The sequence below is a fragment of the Plectropomus leopardus genome, chromosome 1 (assembly GCF_008729295.1).
Source record: "Plectropomus leopardus isolate mb chromosome 1, YSFRI_Pleo_2.0, whole genome shotgun sequence".
NCBI classification, from domain to species: Eukaryota; Metazoa; Chordata; class Actinopteri; order Perciformes; family Serranidae; genus Plectropomus; species Plectropomus leopardus.
Genome location: NC_056463.1, coordinates 22,872,322 through 22,892,220, shown reverse-complemented (window position 1 = coordinate 22,892,220; position 19,899 = coordinate 22,872,322). Strand labels below are relative to the sequence as shown.

At 42.0% G+C, this 19,899-nt stretch overlaps 1 protein-coding gene across 1 annotated transcript in view; it reads left to right on the top strand.

Moving 5' to 3' along the window:
• Window positions 1-19,899, top strand: part of mafa (v-maf avian musculoaponeurotic fibrosarcoma oncogene homolog a (paralog a)) — an 82,710-nt gene that overhangs the window by 35,322 nt on the left and 27,489 nt on the right. The window lies entirely within an intron of this gene.

The following is a 19,899-nucleotide window of genomic DNA, read 5'->3' as shown; positions in this document are numbered from 1 at the left end:
AAAAAAAATATTCCCTGTGGCTTTAAATCACCTACAAACAGATTTTTCTGAATGCAGATCAGTTATGAACATGATTTTTAGAAGACAGGGTTGACCTGCTGTAACAAAGTTTCACAAAAGAGTGTGACCTCTGAGACTGAATGTACCAATAGTTTCCTTGTGTGGCAGACCCTTGTCTCCTGTCACACTCCTCTAACATTGCTTTCGTCTCCCTCCAGCCTGATGACTCCGGCGCTGACCTCCTCTATGAGGGTGGCAGCCCAGGCTCGGCCCCTTCTCTGCCCCACTGCATTAAACATTGATGGAGCTGTAAGGGAAGGCTGGAGCCTGTCTCCTACTCTGGTCTGGCCCTTGCCTATAGCAGGTCTCTTCTCTGGCTGCAACCTGTCTCCTTTCAACGTTTTTCCCTCCCTTTGCGATTTATATCTTCGCTGCTACTGCTGCTGTGGTTATTCGAATGTGGTGGAATGAAGCTGTCTGCAGCAAGTGCTGCTCAGTACAAGAGACACATCAAATCTCAAGAAATGAGAGTGATAAGTGTCTGCTGCCTGTGGCCAGTTGCACAGCAGTGAGACGTGACTTCCTGGAAATGACTGTGTGTATTTGATTCCTGTATTTGCATCTGTGTCTATGTGCGGTGCATTTGTGTTATGCATTATGACTCTTACCACAGAGCACGGCTATATGAAAGGAAGTGGTAGGAGACACAAGACAGCAATACTTTCCTTCCTTTATCAGTGTGTGTGTGTGTGTATGTGTATGTGTATGTTTGTGTGTTTGTATGTGTTCCAGTACTGCTGCACAACATCAGAGCATGATCTTAGCACCTTGCTATCACTTCAGTTTCTTAAAGACCTGTTTGCTTAAATGACACATATTTCAAACCAAATCGGGATAATACTCATTGATGCCACAAAAAATAAAATAAGATCAAATAAAATCCAAAGGCCCAGCAGATCATTTCACAGTGACAAGTCCAAACACTTCCAGATCCAAGAGAGATTTTGTTGTTTCCATCCTCACCCCACTGAGCCATTCCCTGAGAGATCTGCCTTACAACCAACAAGTGGTGGAGTTCAGCAGCATACCAGACCTAATACTGAGTCCTGCTAAGACTGTAAGTGTATTTATAGAGTGCAATGTGAGCTGGGTATGGGTATTAGACTGTGAGAGAGCGAGACGTTGTAATCTAGCATTTGTGAGAATCGATGTCTGGTGTTTGGGCATGTGAATGTGCGAGGAGAAATCACGTACGTGTTTTCCTTTGTGTGTGTGTTCGTGCAGTGTGTTTGCATGTGTGTGGATGTTTATACATGGCTGGAGCAGGCTTGTGTTAATCAGGATCATGTCTGATTATGTGGCCATAGGGCATGGAGGGTTTATAGACTATGCTTGTGTTTTGAGTTGGCAGACTGTTGTGTTGGGTCCTGAGAAAGTCTACTAGCAGATCTGCACCGGCCTCTCTGCCAGTAACCTGCCGTACAGCCCTCAGGCAAACTTCCATGCAACACAACCCAGTACAGTAGGGCTATTCTCTGTTCTGAATCACACAGAGCAGAGATATGATACATCCTGCAAGTGCGCTGTAACACAAGAGCAACATAGTTTAGAAAATTAGATCACAGTGATTCGGTGCAAATACAATTTTTTAAAAAGGTTATGATTGCAATATAATTTCTTTCAATGTTTGTGATTCCTCCACCTGGAACCATCAGATGTGATAAAATCATCTGAGCTGGCAAAATGAAGCTTATGCTTTCTCATTAATTTGAGGAGCTCAGACCAGTTGTCTGCTTCAAGAAGAGAGAATCAAATGAGAATAATCCTAAGTGAAATAATCACAGCTCTGAGCAACAGCAAACGGGGATGAATAAATAAGGCTGACTAAATAAATGATCAGTGATTGTTTGGCTCTAAGTGCTGTTGCTGTAGCTCAGCATCCTGATTTAGTCGAAGCCTTCAGCCATCCCTCAGCGGAGCTATGGTCTTAGCGGAAGAGAAACGGCTAAAAAGCCCCATTCTTCTTCATACCTTCAATATTCAATGAGAGCGCTAATTGCACTGTGCTGAAAGAAAGAAAAAAGGGAGGGAGGCGGAGTGGGGAGGTGGGAGGGATCTACTGGCTAATGGTCCGTAGGGGGAAAATAAAGGAGAGGAAAAAAGGGGGATTTAAAAAGTTAGACATATCCTCAGGAGGTTCCTTCCTCTGTGTTTTTACCTGTGCGTCTCTTAGCTATAATGCTAATGCTCATTAGCCAGTCTGTGTGATATCCGTTGAATCACGGCTACTGTTAGCGACCGTCACCGGGAGCACTCTGGCGAAGTGAGTGCATCCAATGGTTACGCACACGCTCCTCTGTTGTCAGCTGGAATCCAACTCTGGCTTTTTTTTCTTCCCTTTTTTGTTTTACCTCAAAAGTTAGTTGGAAAGATATCTTGGAATATATTCGCTCAAGGTGCACCCATTTGTGAAGAAGAATTGGGGGATGCATATGCATTAAAAAGTCTTTGTGTGTATAAAATGCAAGCACAGCACTTTAGCCTTCCCTCATCCTTCCACCCCCGTTTCTCCCTTTAATCTTTGGCTGAGTTATAATACAATAAGTCCCTATAATCATTGGATCTCCTTCTCTCGACTTACCTGGGATAAATGAATAGGTTTAAACAGAGAGGTAGTGAAAAAAAGGGAAAAAATACTTTACCATTGTTTATAAAATAAACAATGGTGATATATTATTGTTTAATGAGTTTTTACAATTGCTACTTGTGGCCACAAGGGGCAGTATGTGCAGGACATCTGTCTCAGGTACCAGGCTGCAGCGTCTCCTCCTCCTCTCCCCTACAGTCAGCCCTTTCACTGTCCCCTGGTATACGGCAACTGAAATACTGCTGATCGGAAGTTTTTCTCATAAATCATGCCATCCACCAAACAAAGCAATAAAGATGTTTGTTTGCATTATTGAAGGAAAAGTATTGCCTTGGGTCAGCTTTAAGCAGTAGTGTGTGCGTGCGTGCATGCATTCTTAAAAATAACATGTTCACTTGAATGTGTGCTTGCCAAGTATTTTTTTTTGCTTGGAAAAAAAAGTAATTTGCTTAAGAAAAGCATATTTTGTTGAGTTGACTGTCTTTTTTTGCCCACATGGTAATCGTATTTTTGATTGCTCAGCCAATCAGAAATCAGATGCCTGTGTGTTTGAGTGTGAAAGCAGTGGGTGGTGGGAGGAGGTACATACTGGATACACGCACTTGAAATGTATGTTTGGCTGCAAGTCTGTGCTGTGTGCATACAGGTTTGGGCTCTTTTATGTTCCAGTTTTGTCTTTGGGGATCATTTACAACTCTCGACAATTTTATAACAGCCCATTTGGTGCTATTTATATTGATCACACAGGCTGCCAAGCACAGGCTCAGAATGCGGGCTTTTCCTGAATTGAACTCTTTCCCTCCCTTCAGCTGCTTTCCTTTCAACAGCTTGACTTCCTTCATGTTTTCTTTTTTTTTAAATATTTTTTTTTACATTGATACAGAATCGCTCTTAAAACCTTTCTTTGACAGTGGTGCATGGTTGCATGTTACTTAGGAAGATGAAATGGTGCATACCATGCAGTTATGATTGTGCAAGCTTATCAAACAGGCTGTTAAAGTATCCTACACTGCTGTGTTTTTACTGTACACACATTCCTCATGTGGTCAATCTGTGCCTTGTTTAATTATACTCACACTAATATGATTCCCACTATAGATAATACATATATACAAATCACTGACTCTCACGTGACGCTCTAGCTTGTGTGTGTTATGTGGTCTCTTTCTTTCTCTCGGTGAGCGACGCAGATAAACACACAGAGGTTTGTTGGTTAATTTTACTCAACTTAAAAAAAAATGGCATAACTGGTATTAGTCTTAAAATGTTTCTACAAGTGCAGTGGACACAAAATGTTCAACGCATATATTAGATAACCTGAAAAGAGTCGGTACACACAGTACCCGTGTAAGATCATTTCCGCCTGCTTGCTAATTAGAGAGCAACCCAACCCCGGTCTCTATCAATAGGATCATCCACTCAGTTGGTCAGTCAACAGCATTCCAGCTTAAGCTTGAGCCTGGTACACTCATTAAAAACAAACCCAGGTATTTGGTTTGCGGTCGCGAGGCTTGCATGCGATTCATCACTGCATGTATTTGTGTGCGTGTATGTGATGAAAGCCTATAGGTCCGACCCAAGTTGTGCTGTAACTTAACCTGGTCTACAGGAGTCTGTTCTGGGCTCTTGGCTCCACTCTCTTGGCCTTCAAGCATTCAGCAGTTCATCTAAGTAGGAGTTTGTGAGGGCTTTTGAGTGCTTCGCATGACCAACACGCTCCTTTCTAGCCGAGATAGTTCCCCAAGGTAGCCGAAACGTCTTCTGTTTCCCCCTTGAGAAATTTAAAACTTAAATAATCAAGCGTCAGGTCACCAAGACAGGCCTGAAGGCCCTGACACGCCAGGATGACGGTCGGCCGTCAGCCAGTGTTGGGCTGTTGGTAAGTGTCTGTGGACGTACTTTTTGTGGTGTACCCTGAACCATTGGCGATAGTCAGTCCTTGTTGGCGACTGAGCAGGTGGAATTGGTGGCGGAGCCCATTGGTGAGAGATATTACTCTGCTTAGCTGTTCAGTTAAAGTAAATCAGTGCAGGAAAGGAGATACAAAGCAAGCAAATGTATAAAGTCAAGAAGGCTCTTCTCATTTTTCATCATCATCTCATCTGATCATTCCAATATACAAATATTTTAACGATGACATGGCCATCTGGAGTAAAGCAACTGAAGACGCAGTGGTAAGCGAGAGTGGTGTAAAAATGGTAGGCAAACGCTGCTTTGTTTCAAGTATGTATCATATCAACGGTGCAGGGTTTCCCACACATTCATTTATTTGTGGCAGCCTGCCACAATTAAAACATCTGCTGCTGCGTATTGATTTTCTATTTTTGGACCTGGACCATCATTAGGAGGGTTATAAGAATATGTATGGCATTTACATCTACACTCTACAAACTGCTGCTGAGGAAAGAAAAAAGATCTCAAACTGTTCTGCCAGCGCTGCGTTCGCAGATCTGTAGTAGGTCTTCCGGTTTTCCCGTCACGATCACCACCACCTGCTGGTAGGAAGAGTTATTTCCTTTTACTCAGGTACACAGATTGCACATGCTAGTTGGCCATCAGCTGCAGTCTTTGCAGTGTTGAAGGGCAACTTTTTGGCCGAGACACAGGTGACATGAGGCGACACAACTTTTAGCCTTCATAGCCACTAGTACTTTGATGTTGGTTTGGTGTGTCTAGGCTTTTAGATTTGTGTCTGACTTAAAAGAAATAGGAGTCATTGCAGGTAGAAGGTTTGTACTGGAGGACTGACGTATACGAAACTGAAAGACATTTAAGAAGGACATTATCCTTTTGTTGTCTGCCTACTTTTAATACTTTTTTTATGATGCTGTTTACTCTGCTTCCACATCCTCTCCACTCCACTCCTCCCTCTCTGTCGCAGAGATGACTAATAGTAAATGGCTTTCTAGAGGGGTGCTGCAGAGTGAGGGGGGTGAGGAACTACCTGCTTTTGTTATCTTAACACCCAGCGGCATGCAAGAGACAACCATCAAACATCCTGCTCCTCACTTGACATGAGCAGACTCCGCTGATGTGGTGGGAGCTGGCAGTGACATGGTTGGTGGAGTGAGAGCTTGCTGCATCCTGGGCCTGGCAGCTTTATGAGCCCAGGGGGAACCATAAAGACATGGGCTTCCAGGCCCTCAGCTGCTCCCCGTGTTAGGGTTAGAAAAGCATGGGGGACAGGGACAGGATGCCTGTTTGGTCAGAGTTCATTCTTATCTGAGAAGTGGCCTCCCATTCACAGTAGCAAGAGTAACATGGTTTACCTCTATAACCAACTAAAGCTGCTGTCATTGCATCCATGAAATTACAGCCGCACTGCCACAAACTTTTCTCTTAAACAGTGACAATTGAACCCGTGCAAAGTCACACAGGCGACAAGAGTTCACATGCAGGCACAAATGCACGCATGGACACCCTGGGAGAAAAGATGATTTCCTTCTTTTCACATACCTATGGCATTTCGCTGACAGATGGACGGGTCAGTGTTTGTTTTAGCAGCCAGGTCTTTGGATGACAGGAGGAAGCTCTGGAAGAGCTGTATCAGTGTTTAGACAGATACTACTGAGCCTAAAAGACACACGCTATCCTCAGGCCCTCAGGACACTGCTCTTAGAGTGAAGCAGAGGCCACAAAAATATCAGATCTTTTGCTTAAACTTACTATAGTCAATTAGTAAGGCCTGATAATTTGGAAATATTTACCCTGTCTGATGTACCAGATGGGTAGTTTTATTGTCAGGACCATTTCAGTTAGTGTAAGTACCAAATGTGTTTTTAAATAAGTCTGTAATTTTCTATGCAGCTTATTAAGACTCATTGCATGGGCCAGTGGTAAACCCTGCCCATTTAATCGCTAACAAATACCATTAGGCCGAGGACTGTTTTAACATGGCCAATGATTTTTTTACTGTGTGTGTTTGCCCTTGTTTTCCGAGCTTTCATTGTGACTGGAGGTGGCCCACTTGGCAGGAAGTTTAACAGTGTTTTATAGAGTAATCCTCATTGTCCCAACCTCCTCATGGTGAGGAGTTAATGGGACCAGGTTGAGGAGGAGACAGAGACAAGGCGAGGAGCACAGACAGGTTTCGACACAATGGGAACACACACGCAGGCCTGCATGGGCATCTGCTTCTACTGAGATCCCACTGATGGAGAACAGAGACTTCACCATCTGCAACTCCTCGGCACTGAGGTACACACATACCCACACTCACAGGTGCACAGAGACCCAGCCACAAACAGACACCTATACATACAGCAGATATACAAAGTAACAATTTAATTGCACAAAACTATTTTTAAAAAGAAAGGTTGGAATCCCAGAGAGGCAAAAATGAGATTTTTTTTCCTTTTATATTGGCTTGAAATGGCTTCCTCCCCTGTATTTATGACATCAAGCAGCAGTTGGTAATTTTTCAAAAAGCAAAACAAAACACCAAAAAAAAACAAAGAAAAAAAACAAAAAACATAAAACATGTCTGCAGAAACTGTCACTATATTCACACACAGCAATTAATGAGATAAAAATTTTTTTAAAAATATTACCCTGCCTACTTCATTGCCTTGTAGCATTTCTAATAGCCTTACCGCACTTAACCTTTCTTGTCTCAAATGTTTTCAGAAACATTTTAGTGTGCTGTTTAGCTTTAAATTGAGAATGTTTGTAACCCAGGTGCCATGTTGGAAATTGTTGGCTCCAGCTGGGGTTAATTTTATTATTCATTTATTTTCTAATTTTTGATCGGAAAGTATTTGTTGTGAAATACTCATTTGAAGTGCATCACTACTCCATATTCTAGATAAAAGTAAAAACACAGCAGCACACTAAAAAGCATTTTTTTCTTTTAACCTGCCAAAACAGTTTTATCTGTTGCAAAAAAAGTAACTTAACAGAATTTCCCTTGCAAACCATTTAACTTGCTGTTAAGTCATAAACACAGCAGAGGAAACAATTTAGATCAGACATAGAAAATGCTTCAACCGAGCTCTTATTTTTCACTGGCTTGCCAGGGCTTCCGTAGAACGGATGCTGAAAGACATTTCGTTTAACGACCATCCTACAGCATAGCTGATATAAAAACACCAATGCTGTGTATCTCTGTTGTCATGACTAAATGCAACCGACTGAGTGACACAGTGGAGGAGATGTGAGTCAATGCCAGCCACGATGGTGCAATCGCACGCTGTTTTTTAAGGCGTGTGAGCGAGCGTTCCCTTTACAACCTCTGACAGTAAAGTGTGAATCATCAGTTGTTTCATCATCATCACACCCTGCCTCCCTCAGGAACACAGTATGGGGGTTGTGACCACTCCAGCCTAGTTTTCTAGTAATGTGTGAGCCAACCAAGACACGCATTCTCCTCCTTTCTCCTCTCTGACTCTGTCACGCTCTATGCTAAACATGGCTGAAGAAAAACTAAAAAAAAGTAATGCTGCTTAATCTTTAAGTGAATTTAAAAGAAAATCAAGCTATTGCCATTGTTCAGTAGTATTCAGTCTGTATTTATGGCAAATCTTTCCAGGTTTAGTTTAGTTAACAGCAGGATTTTCTGCAGATTAAAATCTATCCTTCTGAAAACACAATAGCATTTTATTGTAGAAGTGTCCCCTTAAACAGCTTTTGTAGTGATAATGTTAACTTATTATATTACAATGGAGCAATGATGTGTGGTTTGAAATGCTCATCTCTAGATTACTCTTAACAAGAGCAACCACAGCTCCACTGCCTGCCTCCAACAGCTCCTGAGGCCGAGGGTCTCCAAAGAAAACCTGTGGTAAAGGTGGTCACACTGAGGTTCGCAGATGTGTGTGAGTGCTGGACTGTGTGCATGTGCACACCTGCAGGCACAAACCTACATCCGTGTGGGGCCAAGAAAAGGGAGAGAGAGAGAGGCATGAAGTGAAGTTTCTGTTGCCACAGATATCGTATCATTTCTCACCACCTGAAAAGACACCGGAATGCGAGACTGCAGCTACTGCTGCTGCTGTGCAAACGAAAACACTAACAGACTCCGAACATCTAAAATGCCCGCTGACATGTTCCGCTGAGCGAGCTTACATAATGAATGTTGGTTTTCAGCAAACTGTCTTGACAATGAATTAACTGGATTTATTGCAATAGTACATAGTGACCCAGGCTTTCCGCTGTTAGAGACAAAACACTAATGCATCCAGTTATGTAGGTGTGCTGCCTTTGTTGTCGTGTGCATCTCAGAAGGTGTTTTATTTATAGTTACACTGTTCGACATCTCAAAAAATATTATTTGTGAAATGGGCGTATTGAATTGCCTTGGAGGTGCTGTTTTCAGGCCCATAAACAAATGTTGATACATGAGGAATAGAATGGAGTATTTGAGGGCTAAACACTGCAGGCTGTTCTGGAACAATCTACTTCTCCTGCTGCATGTATGAATGAGGGTCCCCCATCCTCCCCCCAAAAAATGTCAAAATGTGAAAACTCATTTCCTATTATATTATATTAATTATCATAAGCAAGTACAGCCAAGGTTGCAATGGTACAGGATTTTCTTCAACCATGGTATGAAAATATTTCACAATTATTAAACAATTATTATTATTATTATTATTATTATAGAAGCTTTTTTTTAAAAGGTAACTACAGTATAAAAAATGCAACTAGAGAGAGAATCTCTCTTTTAATTCAGTTATTGTTACAAAAGAGAGACTTTTTATAATATAGAAGCTTTTTTTTAAAAGGTAAGTATGTGTAAAAAGTCTCTCTTTTGAAACAATAACTGAATTAAAAGAGAGATTCTCTCTCTAGTTGCATTTTTTATACTGTAGATAAGCAAATGTACATGGTATGATAACCGTCAATTTTCATACCACAGTATACGTTGAAACCTGTATATCACGACAACCCCAAATGCAGCTATACGGTATATTATACAAATATGCAATAAATGGAAAAGCCAATATTGTCTGTATAAATTACAGAAGCAGTGAAACATAAATGACTGACACTTTATTCAGACTTCCTGTGGACTATCACACAAATATAACATAATTTAGATATTAACGTAAGTTGAATATACCCGTGAGCCGTGATCTGCTGTGGTATGAAAGCACAGGTTGGACAAACCACATGCAGAACTGCAGTACACCGTAAAGCTACAGCCGGCCGAAATGATAATGGCAATTTGTACATCATACTTTTGATGACTATGTTTGTTTATAATGATTTTGCACAGCAGTGCGTAGTTGTCTTCTGTGGATTTTTTTCAATTGCTATTTATTTTTATCAGTATATTGGTGTGGGGGGGCATTTTTTGGAATATTTGCATATTGGCGGAAATGTGTTCAACCAAATATATATTATAATTACTGCCTTGAGCCCAACAATCGGTACAGTGAAGACTAACCAAGAGGCTGCAAAATAAAACCCAAATGCCAAATAAAAAAAAAAAACACCAGATTTACTACAAAAACAGGATTTGCTCCACTCTATTTATTTCAATCCTCAGGTTACAGCAGACGGACAATATTGACTGCAGTCTCTGCTGGTGGACTTGATCTATCACAGGTAGCAGAGCAAAGGGAATCTGTGATTACCTTTAACAAAAATATATTTATATCCAGTTTTTATTTAAGGGACTATTAGGATTACCAACTCACCGTGAGTGTAGAGTGTACCCTCAAATGTCTTATTTCTTGTCTTACAGTTGTGTCTGTTTTCTTCGGTAACATAATTGTCCGATATGAGCTGCACCTTCCCAGCATTGCGGAAAGAATGGTATCTATTTCTGTTCCTTCCTGCAATAGCTTAGAGCAGGCATCCATATCTTACCATAACCCCATCGTAGTTCTCTCTAGACTCATATCTCTGTCAGCCTCACAGAGCGCTACGCTGCTTCCTGTTTGGTTTGTCCAGCCAGTGCCTCTTACTGGCTGCTCTAATGTTCTTATGTCAACTTTGACCCTACTTAACTGAAACCACTACTATCAGCCTAGATCGCCCCAGTCACAGGAAGTCATGCTCTGAACTCACGGCCTCAGAGCTGGTTTTGAAAACAGGTAAAAAAGAGTGAAAAGTGAGAAAAGCACTGAGCAGGAACATACTGTCACACAAATACTTTCAGTGGAGGAAGCATATGCACGTTAAAGTAAAAGTAAAACCAGAACAATAAAATGTATCAGAAGACAAATGGATGTTGGTTTCTCAGGGCTATATATAATTGATGTTGTGCAGTATGGGTTTTATGCATTGTATTGTCGTACTCTTCCCATTTAGATTAAACAAACAGCTTCAGGTTTCGATCGCTTTGGTACAACCATCTTCTTTCATTCACCCTTTCAGACATGTTTTCTATTTGATTGTCTCCTCCATCCTCCGCCAGTACTCTAAACCGCTACCCTCCCACACAGAACGCTGCAGCCCGGCAGCTGAAGGGTGAGACGACAAGTTAAAAATTTAAAAAGACAGGCCTCTTTTGGCTTAGTTACAGCAGCAGTCACACATGGCTAGTAGGCGCTAAGTCTCACGCTGAGTCTGAGGACAGAAGACGTGAGCGCCAGATAAAGCCCTGTCTCCTGAGTTATGATGTTACGTGTCTGCTCTGTTATTGCAGATCCAAAGTTGAACGAACTCACAAAATATCTGTTGGGAATCTTTGATGAGTGAGCAGTGTTGGAGAAAAAGAAAGTAAAGAGGAGGAGGAGGAGGAGTGGTGAGAACTTGCATGTGTGCATCTCTGTGGGAGTGCATGAGGGAGAGTAGCTGAGATATGAAAACAAGATGAAGACACTGAAGATATGAAGGAGGGACAGACAGCACAGCAGACCACTGAGTGTCTCAGAAAGTGAGCGTAGCACCGTCTCCATCAGCCTTAATAGAAACACGCAGCGGCCCATTATGGAGAGGTGTTTGAGAATAAATCATCTAACAGGCCCCTTTTCAAAGCATTACCCTGTCAAACCTAATGTAACCTACCTCTGTCTGCTCTCCCCTCCCATCCCACACCGCACCCCCTCTCCTCTCTCCCTTAGTGAGCAAAGCCGTTTGCCGCCTCAGGCAAGGGCTGGGAACATAAGAGCAAAGTCACAGCAGAGCCGTGGATTCGAGTCACCACCACAGTGTCTCCTCGCAGACTGCATGCTTTGCTTCACAGGAAAGTGTCCACATTGTGAACTGAACGCTCGGGGTTAACTCCATCAATATGTGTTTGGTCACCCGTCGCAACATTTCGGCCTCAAAAACGACACTTTTTTCCTTTTCCAAGTGCAATGCGTGATTTGCAAATAAATTTGTTGAGAATTTTAGAATAAGAATGCCGGAGCCTTCCGAGAACAAAAGAAAAACAAGTTAATAGTCTTTGATGTGACCACTGCTGCAGGGAACATGGATGAGAACTGCCTTCCTCATGTCTCCTCTGTGTCTGTCACACAGTGTGGTTTTCACCACAAGACACATCCCCTATCCTTCTGGGAACCATAAGGCCAACCTCTATGACAGCACGGCAAAGCAACAAATAGACTAGCGCAGAGAGTCTGACCGCGAGAAAGGAGTTTCAGAGAAGCATACAGACTGATTGTATCTCTAATGCTGCTTAAGGAGGGACGACTTGTCTCTGCATGCACAGAAGCTTGTCTCTTTAAATCAGATTTATAACATTCATGCTCTCACACCGTTTGAGTCTTAGCAGGCTTTTTAAAATTCAATTAAGTTTGAGAAGTGTAAATTTGTATTTTTTTTTTTTTGTTCAACCTGCGTATTCAGAATTAACATCGTAATGACTTGGCAGGGTTTCTGATACATGGGAATTGTTTCGCACAGGTTTGCACTTCCGTTCTCACTTAAGGACAAGCCCCATTGATCGGTTGGATATGGGGCAATAAGCTTTGTGTGTTTTTCCATGGTTCCCTCCAGTGCTGAAGCAGGCTGATGCTCCGGGCTGCTGTGTGTGAGACGGCTCGGCTCGCTGACTGACAGCCCTGGATAAGGGATAGTGTGTCTGCCCTCAGTGCCAGCACAGCTAGAAGTGATAAACACCAGCAACCTGATCCAGAGACAAGAGACGCCTCTGCCTCCGACAGAGTTCAAACTTAATGCACTTCTATTCTTCTTAGCCAAGTCCAGATTTGCTTGGCTCAACCCTGCAGAGCCTGACAAGGCCTGGCCAGGTGGAGGTCACCGCAGGCTATTCCAGCAATTTTTTAACCTCCTCTGATTGGCTCTTTCCTTTGTCTGTCTATCTCATCTGCAGTCTGACAGACCATCACAATTTCAATCTGTCTGCTGCCTCTGCTTCATAGCTTGGTCTTTCAGTCTCCATTATTCCAAAAGCTTCTCCTATTCAATATTCCTATTGCACCGACAGGACCTGAGCATTCTCTCTGGTTTGGAATATTTATGGAAAGTTTATTTTATCTGTTTTTTATTGCTACTCTTGTGCAAATAGGCCCCCATAGAGTCCCTAGTCCCTGCCCTTGCAGTAATGGCAATGTAAACATGGGAAAGTAATTTGAATTCTAACAAAGTGGAGATTAGCTGGTGACAGTTTGTGGCATGGGCGATTATTTCTAAAATAATCCTGTTTTGATATGCATCTGCGTCCCGGCAGGAATTTTCAATTTGTTTTCCCATTGCTGCATGTAAACAAGCTCTAGTGTCTCCTTATCATTGCGTCGCACGGACAAGGAAAGAGCGTATGCCCGCCCCCCACCCCCCTCCTTCCTTCTTCCATCTCACCACACAACCTGTCTCCTCCATCCTGCATCTGGTCAGAGTCGCTGAGCAGCCGCGCTTGTCTGGGTTTCAACAAGTCTCTTTATCGAGAGCAGGTAGGGGGGTTTTATGTGTGTACCTGCAAGTCATTTGCAAACATGAAGTCCTCAAAACGCACCCCCTGAATATGTTCTGCTTGAGGGGTTCTGCCCATTCCCTGTCTGAATAGGCAAATATGCAGCATGGCAAAATGGCCCATCCTACCCACAGGCCTGGGGCATGTGATAAATGTTTACACTTTTGATTGTCAACTAGGAGTTATGGAAAGAATTGACTATTTATTTGAATTACTCGCAAAAATCCACTTAAAAGTTACAGACTTCATCCAAAATATTACTGAAAAATGCAATATTTTAAAGATTTATTGTTATGATTTGGCTCTGTTGGGAGACGTTAATAATGAGGTATTCGTTTATTTCACATGGTGCATGTTGAGTTGGTGACGCCAGAAGAAAGTCCTGAGCAGCAAGATATTAGCTGTTTACTTACCCTTCTGTCATGAGGATAGAAAGCCAGGGGGCTATTTATCTCTCGCTGATTGATTGCTCCTGCCTGAAGCTAATCAGCATGTAGCTTGTTGTGTCTTAATGTTTATGGGGATTATGCAAGGATAAACATGGTAATCCCCAATGTTGTGCAGGACTTCCAATTATCACGCTGCTTCACCAAAAATAAGGTCACCATAGATTTAACCTATTAATACAATATAAGCCAGCCGACATCCCTCTGCTGTTAATTTCACCCGAGTTAAACCCGACTTCAGACCAAGATCCGAAAGCCACAAGAAACCTGGCTGGAAGTCACGAGTGACTCATCTCCACTACAGCAGGTTGTGATTGGAGCTGACCAGCTAGGTTAGGCTGTGGTCACCGGCATGACTGAGGCAGGCTTCCTTACAGATAGAGATAACAGGCAGAGGTGAATGTCTAGTCCATGCTGACAGTCTGGATCGATTAGGGATGGATCACTTACACGCAGCGATCGTTACAACCCCACCCCAGCGCTCAGGTGGAGCCATGGAGTGGCTCACAGCAGCACAGAGAGGTGATGGTCCTGACTGAGTTGTGCCCTTGCCCACACGGTGGCTGAAAGATTTTTTATCATACACCATTCTTTGGCTCGGGTGGAATTTTTGAGGCCGTTTATTTAAAGTTACATTTAAGAGTCAAACTTTTGGCAAAAGTATCTTCCAATCTCTGATTGACAAAGAGCGCACGATTGATAAACCTTGTCTTTCCATGCCATTAAGGGTGTGTGAGAAAAGAGGATGCAGAGTGGCCTGGCTCTCACTGCGAGCCACCTCCATATCCTCCCCTCATTAATCTACTCTAATACATTCACTGCAAAGAGCTGCTTTCCCGAGGAAGAGCAAGCAGGCCTTAAATTACAATACAGAGGAGTGGAATCATTACTACCTTTAATGTTCCCAATCTAATTGAGGCATTAATTTAAGTGGAGTCTCCAGTGAGGATTATTCATAACTGCTTTTTAATTTAGAAGGGTGATCAGCAGAAATATTCCCCTGATCAGGAGCAAAGTCCCTCCTCTGGTTTCACAGCTTTTCAAAGACCAGTTGACATTCGCAGGAAGAAGCAAGAGGATACACACAGCAGGAGAGAGCCGTCCCTGATATTTTAACAGTTTACACAAACACTAGCTTGCAGCTGCTTTGGTGTGATTCCTTTTCATGTAATGCTTCTGCATAATATGTAGCACACAGAGCCGAATTACACACTATGGTGACAAAACACAAAAATCTATTATTTTAACCAGGGCCCCAGATTCAACCTGTAGCATAAACCCAACCATATTATCACCTGTGATTGTTTTTCAACATATTTTCCACATAATTATAAAAAAAAAAAAGTAGGGGCCTCATCACTAGATTTGACACATGGTCCATTTGTGTAACAGGGCCTTAAATATTGGATAATAATTCAGGGCCCTTTAGGGCTCAACATATTTTATTTTTTTTAGTAAAATTGCACATCTTCCCAAAAGCATTAGCCAAAAGTCTTCAAACAGAAAAACATTTCAGATTTCAAAGTATTTAAATGGAAATGAGTATTTTCCACTCAGTTAAGTAATGTACGTGTATTACACATTTTATAATAGAGTCGAAATCATGTAGCCACAAATATTGACCTTAGATTTTAGCCAAAGCAACAGCTGCATAAAAGCTTCAACACATAACAAGGAGCAAGAGAGACACCACAACCAAAAGTAAAGTGGTGTCAGCATGAAGCTGTACGGTACGCTTGTATAAGATACGACTTGATGTTGATAGTTACCTGATAGTCAATCAGCTTATATGGCTTTTAATACCGGTGCCCGAGGGCCCATTGTCTGATTATTCAGCCCCGTGCAGGTAGAGTATAGATATACTACAGCTGAAGCTGGAGACAGAGGGGTTCTTTAAAGCATACTATTGTGATTAGATGTGATAACAAGTTCAGTTATGCTTCTTGAGATGCAGTTTCCTGTAGCCGTGTTTACAGAAGCTGATTCTTTGAAGTTCCAACAGCGGCTCTACAGCCAAAACAGTGAAAAACAAACCTCCTCAGTCATCAATGCTATTTGCAAAAGTCTCCAGCCTGCTTATTTCTTTGCAAGAAAGGATACTGTGAGAGAGTAAAGGAAAATCTTCTGTATATTCTGTACTGTACGATACCCCCAACAGTGATGTTTTCACAGACTGTATTTTCTCCTTTGAGATCACTTACTTAAACAGTGAGGCTCAGTGGGGAGGATTATTAGTGAAGGAACTCCATATTGAACCACAGCAGCCAAATTTGGCCTAAAGGGGAGAAATCAGCAGCCCACAAGACACGGACATTTGATTGTTGGGACTCTCTAAAACACACAACCAAACAAGAGCACTTAAGGGACAAGCACATGCGTTCACATGCACAGACCTGCATACCCAAACACACATACACACGCAGACCATGCCCCAAGGGACTTGAGTCACACTGATACATTCGCAGTCCCCCTGTGGCACTAGAACCAGGCACGGCATGCCATCTGGAGCAGGGAGGAGGGTTTGTTAGAGGGGTGTTGAAACCGAGTGGTACATGCTTCGACCGTGTGGCTGACCATCTGGCTTGGCATACTGTGTATCAGTAACTTTGAGCAGTCCTGCAAGACAGAGAAGGAGGGGAGATGGATGGAGACGGAGGGGTAGATAGCTGTAGGGTTAAAAGCAGCCAGAGCTTAGCGGCACCAATTTGATTGATGTATTCTGCATAGCTCTCTCTCTTTCCCTGTTTCTGTGTGTGTGCGTGTGTGTGTATTTAAAACATAAACTCTGTCTTCTCTCATCTCAATTTACATTTTTTATTTGCAAATAAATAAACCTCCATGGGTTTTGTGTATGTTCTCAGGGCTGCAATTATGGATTATTTTTCTTATCAATGAATCTTCTGATTATCTTATTTAATATTTCTTGAAAATGTCAGAAAACCATGAAAAATGCCAATCGCAGTTTCCTAAGGCCCAAATTTATTTCTTGACTGTCTTATTTTGACAACTGGCTTATTTAATAAATTGTTGCAGATGAATTCTCTGTTGATTGATTTATTTGATTATTTATCGTTTCGGCTTTAAGCACTATCACGAACAGTGTGTTCCACGTAACACACTAGTTATCCTACGTTCTGGGATGCAGCTGGCGTGATATCAACACATGCATGTGGTGGGATGAAGCTGCAAACGGTTATGTTTAGGCAACAAAATAACATGGTAACCAACACTGTGTCATCAACAAACACACATGCTGGCCGTCTGGTGACGTGTAATAACACCGCGAACAGTTCTGTCAGGTCACCTTCTAAACTGATGCCACCCTGGGGCCGTGTGCAAAAGGTGGCATTTGGTGTCAGGATTGTACTCTGAAAGCACTGTCAAAGCGGCAGTATTTGATGACTTTGGAATGAAAATGAGTTGTTTTTGTTTGATAACTTCTGATTCTGACGTTCAGGAGGTTTATACCAGAATGCCAAATTATCTGCAGAAGTTTCTTCTCTAAAAAACAAACAGACCCATTTATTTACAGTGGTAAAAACAATGATTAAAGTGACACAAAAACTCAAATGTCCCTATCTAGAGTGAATGTTTGGTTTGTCTGTTCTGGGCCACTGTAGAAACATGGAGGTACAACATGGCAATCTCTGTAGAAAAGGACCCACTCCCTGTGTAGATATTAACAGCTTGTTCTAAGGTAACAAAAACACAATTCTTATTTTTAGGTGATTATACACGAAAGAAAAAAATAGATATATTATATTCAATTTCTGCTAATATATCTCCCGAAGTCATACACACTGGACCTTTAATTTTTCAGCTAATAAGCTATAGCTTTTTAGAAATTTGATCTGTTCTCCTAGCATTTATTGAAGCATAGAAGGTTATCATTAGATTTCTGGCTACTGAAAGGTTAAAAAAAGACATATAAATAAGTTATACTGTACTAAGTATACAGAACTAAGCTTAATTTGGGCGCTCTAAGATGGAGAATAAGATGAAGAGAAATAACTAGAGATGGAGCATGTGTTTGTGAGGTGGTGTGGCTGAGGACCTTGACCCCCTGCCTGTGGGAAGACAGCCAACAGCAGACAGACACACTTGAAGTCCATGTAGCTCAAAGCTCCATGATCCTTTTCCTACTGCACAGACTGTGCGAGAGAGAGAAAGAGAGGAGGAGTGAGGGGGATAAAGAAACATTTTTTTAGTGTAAGTGAAAATGAGGATTTATCTTATGAGCCTGTGTGTGGCCTGACTTGTGTCTGCATTAAGCCAAGTGAGGTATCCGCTTCCGCTTAATATTTTATAGTTTCCTTCAGAGAGGTCCCGCTGCCCGCACTAAAGTCTCTGTATGGGTTCAGTGTGAAAAATCACACTTCCTACCTGCTATCCCGGGCTTGTATAGAGTTACCCCTCTCTCATTTACTGATCTCCTTCCTCACACACTCCACAGAACAGCGACTGCACACTTCACCAAACAGTATTTCCTCTAAACAGAAGTGAACGTATGATTGGATGTGTTTTCAGCTGGGTTAGATGAGGAAAAATGAGATTCATCAGCATTTTGAAAATGTCTCGTCAACAAGCAGGTTTCTCATGACTCACAGTTCATGAAACTGATATAATGCACATAAAGGCCCAACAAGACATAACGACAACACATATATGTGCTGCTCTGTATGTTTTTCTGTTGGTGCCCAGTTTTTGCCCAGTCAAAAAGGCCGAGGGTCTAAGAGAGATGGATGAAATCTGGTACTGCTTTAACTTCAAAGCCCGGAAAGTGTACAGAGTTCCTAAACACATCATGAATATTGCAAAATTGTAAAGTCACTCTTTCTGATGTGAAAGAGAAACTTTTGAAAGAGCTCCACCCCCCACCCCCCAGCTTACAGTAGCCAAGCGGACAGGCAGTCCATTAACTATTTAAATGCACACAGAGATGTGAGAAGTAGTGGCCAGCATTTTAATGAAAAACAGAGAGTGGACTGGCTCCTGACGGGACCACTCTGTTTCTGATTATCATTACTACAGCTCCGAGTTACATTTATAGGTCTGGATGTGATTAAAGTTACATTGATATTTTCTTTTCTTCTTCGTTTTTTTTTTTTTGATTTGGTGTATGCATGCTGTTTCTCCTTAACCAGATGTGTGGGGCAGAGCCTTCATGGCAGCTCCATTTTTATGTCTGCAAGTCAAGACAGTGACAAAGTGCTACTAAATCCAAATAGGTCTGAGTCAAAGCCAAAGTGTCATCTATCCTTCCTATTTCCCCTGAGGGAGTTCTCACCTATCTTCCAGCCTTCACGGTCCTATCTTGGGCACTGTGCTAATAAGGAGCACCCCGTGTTTGAGCTGGGTGAGGCCCTGTCAAGGATTCTAGTTCAAGGCTATAGGTGCCTACACGGGGGCACTCTGCCAGTTTGGGATGAGAGATGGGGGTTAGAATAAATCACTCTTTCAGCCATTCACTGTTGCTACCTAAAATAGGTTGGGGTGGTGCAGCTACATGGGTATGGATTGCTAAAACAGTCAGAGCTTAGTGGCATATTTTCATGCTATATATGACAAATCTCACCATGTTTCCTAGAAAACAGATTTATTAACTTTCAGTTAGGAAATGCACTTGGAGAAAACATAAGTTCTGCTTGGGTTACTGGCATTTTTTTTTTAATCTGGGGGGTACACCAACTTTTGCAAGTTTAGACTTTACTTTCTGCGTCTCCACAGGATCTTTATATGTGCAATTTGAAGGGAGATGAAAGACAGACCCAAACAAAAGAGTGAACATTTTGATAAATACAAAACGCAGCCAGCATTTAATCTATACAATACAAAGTAAAAAAAAAAAATTTGAATATGAACATAATTTTTATGAGATAGGTCATATAGTGTGTAATTTCTGTGGTTCAGCGTAAATCCTAACTTATTTTTCAAAACTCTAAAGCCTGACTAAAAACGATACGAAGAGCATAAAGTTACTT